We start from the raw sequence: 3,528 nt of genomic DNA, 5'->3' as shown, positions 1-3,528 counted from the left end.
TTGAGCGCAGCACCGTATGCTTTTTGCAGTACAGTAACTAAAGGACTAAGCATACCGGTAGTTTCTGTGGACCTGTCTGCCCGTTTTGTGAGTGCACTGCGCGCGTGCGCACTTGTGTGGCATTGTTTGGGATGACCTAATTAAAATAGCGTCCCCCCAGTAAAACAATCCCAACTCCACTACTGGTCGTGGCTGTAGAAGTTGTCGATACTTCTTAATACATGCATGTGTGTATGTACAAGGAATACACAATGCATAGGCAAGTGGTGGCTTTATTTATGACCACAGCATGAACAGTGAACATGTACGTTGCATGCCGACTAACAACTGAATGCCTATTATCTTAACACGTCACCGGGTGGCGCACCATCTACGGTGGCCTGCAAAGGACAAACTTAATCATATGAGAATGATCTACATCTCTTCTCTTTAGCTGATGTTTCTATCTGAAAGTAAATAACATTTAAGGTAGAGGATATTGAACATTCCTTTAGCATTTGGTGACACAAACAATAAACCATTACTAAATACCTTACCAGGTAACAGGAAAAGGAAATGACTAAACATATCACTTTAACAAGATTGTCCAACAGTGTTACTGCACATATTTAGGGTTTGGTTTGCATGTGCGACCTGATCGTGTTATGTATGGTGTGTCACTGTTGTTGCAAGGGAAATGTGACGTGTGTCTTGGTAGTGAAGGGGAACTGTTCTGTGTCAGCCTGCTGTTTCTCTCAGGTGTTTGTGGTGTGTGGGGTACACAGTCCATCATAGAGGGGTCAGTGTTTTGAGGGTCGAAATCTTGAGGCTGCTGTTGCTGGAGCAACGGCTCGAGAACAGGAATGATGTGACGACGATTCTGTATGAACTCTGTATGAAGTCCCGTTGGCTTGGATTATGTAAGAGCGTGGTTTCTCGCTCACGTCCTTGACAACGCCAAGCCGATCGTATCCTTTTGGGGTCTGCATCCTGATCACTTGTCCCTCTGCCAGGGGTTTTAGAGGAGAACTTGAGATGTCATAGTGGCGCTTTAAGATGAGCCGCTTGTTGAGGAGTTGTGTTCTGATTAGTTGTGCATCTTTTGGGTTTGGCTGTAACAGTTTGGTGCTCACAGGGATGGCTGCACGTGTTTGTCGCGACATCAGGCGTTCAGCAGGAGAGCCTAACGTCAGATCACGGGGAATGTTTCTGAGATTTACCAGGTTGAGGAAGACATCTGTGCCATCTCTGTGTGAACGTTCCATCAGCTGCTTTGCACTGCGAACTGCTCTCTCTGCTAGTCCGTTTGACTGTGGGTATTCAGGACTGCTGGTGATGTGAACAAAGTCCCACTGTTTTGCAAAGTCCTTGAAATGCTGACTGGCGTACTGTCCAGCATTATCAGAGATGAGTATGTGTGGTGTGCCGAAAACAGAGAAATGTCTCTTCAATTTAGTTATCACAGTTGATGAGGTCACATCCCGGAGAAGGTCGATTTCAAACCAGCCAGAGTATGAGTCAACCAGCACCTGATACCGTTTTCCATGCCACTCAAAGATGTCTGTTGCCACTGTGGAGCATGGGAGATCTGGCACAGGATGAAGCTGGAGGGGCTCCTTTTGCTGATGGGATCTGGTGCTGTTGCACACCACACATGAAAGCAACTCCTCAGTGATGTCTCTAGACATTTCTGGCCAAAAGATGATGCTTCTTGCTCTGCGTTTGGTTGCTTCAATGCCGGGGTGCCCTCTGTGCACTATTTTGATGTACTCTCTGTGCAGGGATTGAGGAATGACAGTTTTGTGGCCTTTCATGACAATTCCCTCTTCTACTGTCATTTCATCTCTGGAGGGAAAGAAGAGACGGACAGCAGGTTGGAGCTGATTCTGTCGGATGGGCCATCCTCTATTAATGACTGCACTGAGGGCTTGCAGATCTTCGTCCTCTGCTGTGTGCTTTCTGAGTTCTTCCAAGCGGGTTGTGGAGATGTAGCTCACAGACATAACTTCATAAGCATCATTTTCAGCAGGGCTTTGAGATGTTTGTGTGGTTGGGGCACGTGAAAGTGTGTCTGCTACATACATATACTTGCCCTTTTTGTACACCAAACTGATGTCGTAGCTCTGCAGCCGGAGCAACATTCTCTGCAGACGGGCAGGGGCTGTGTGGATGGGCTTCTTTAAGATAGTCACTAAAGGTTGGTGGTCAGTCTCCACCACTACAGGCTTTCCATACACATAGTCTTTGAATTTTGTACAGGCAAACACGACAGCTATCAGTTCTTTTTCAATTTGTGCATACCTTGTCTCTGTGTCAGTGAGGGTGCGTGATGCAAACGCTACTGGCCTGCCATCTTGCATGCACGCTGCTCCAAGTCCGTAGCATGACGCATCACAGGTGAGCGTGACTGGTCTTCTGACATCATAGTATGACAGGACAGGTGGACTTGATAAGCATGATCTAAGAAGGTCAAATGCATCCTGATGCTGCTGGAACCAACACCATGCAGTGTCCTTGTGGATGAGTTTTCTCAGTGGTGCTGCGATGTCGCTGAAGTTCGGGATGAACTTGCCAAGGTAGTTAACCATACCGAGGAAACGCTGTAGTGAGACAACGTCTGTGGGGACTGGCATGTTAGTGATTGCATCTGTCTTAGAAGGGTCTGCCTTTAGGCCTTCACTTGTGTAAATGTGACCTACATATCCTACATGATCCAGGCGAAACTTGCACTTGGCTGGATTCAGCTTTAGGTTGACTTCTCTCACTCGTTCCAGCACCTTCTTGAGGTTGGCATCATGCTCAGCAACTCCGCGGCCACCAATGATGATGTCGTCAACGATGACAGAACATGGGTAACCTGCAAATAGCTGTTCCATCGAGCGTTGAAATACCTCACTAGCAGAGCTAATGCCGAAGGGCATCCTTAGGAATCTGTACCGCCCAAATGGAGTACTGAAGGTTGTCAACATGGAGGATTTCTTGTCGAGACGTATCTGCCAGAAGGAGCTTTTAGCATCTAGCACAGAAAACACTTTTGCTCCTGACATCTGTGCTGCAACTTCTTCTACTGTTCTCATAGGGTGATGTGGTCTTTTCAGCGCTGTGTTGAGGTCTTGTGGATTGATACACAGTCTTATTTCCTGCTTGTCTTTTTTGTGTGCTGCCACCATAGGTGAGACCCAGTCTGTGGGCTCAGTAACTGGTATAATGACACCTATGTTTTGCATGCGGTTAAGTTCAGCTTTAACTCTGTCTTGCATTGCAATAGGAATGCGGTGGGCAGGTCTAACCACAGGTTGTACACTAGGATCAACTGTCATGGAGTAAGTGATTGGTAGTTCTCCAAGTTCATCATCAAACAGGTCTTTGTACTGGATGAGTGTCTGTGTGGTGAAATCCGTGTTGCTTTCCGTAGTGATCTGGTGGACATCTTTGCTCAATGTGACAATTCCCATGTCCACGCATGCCCGAAATCCCAGTAGTGGCTGCACATCTTTGTTCACTATGAAGAAAGGCAACGAATGGTGCTGCTCCTTTAAGCAGCAAGGC

This window comes from Notothenia rossii (assembly GCF_949606895.1).
Source record: "Notothenia rossii genome assembly, chromosome: 5".
Lineage (NCBI taxonomy): Eukaryota > Metazoa > Chordata > Actinopteri > Perciformes > Nototheniidae > Notothenia > Notothenia rossii.
The sequence above is the reverse complement of the archived record's forward strand: the minus strand, read 5'-3'. Positions refer to the sequence as shown.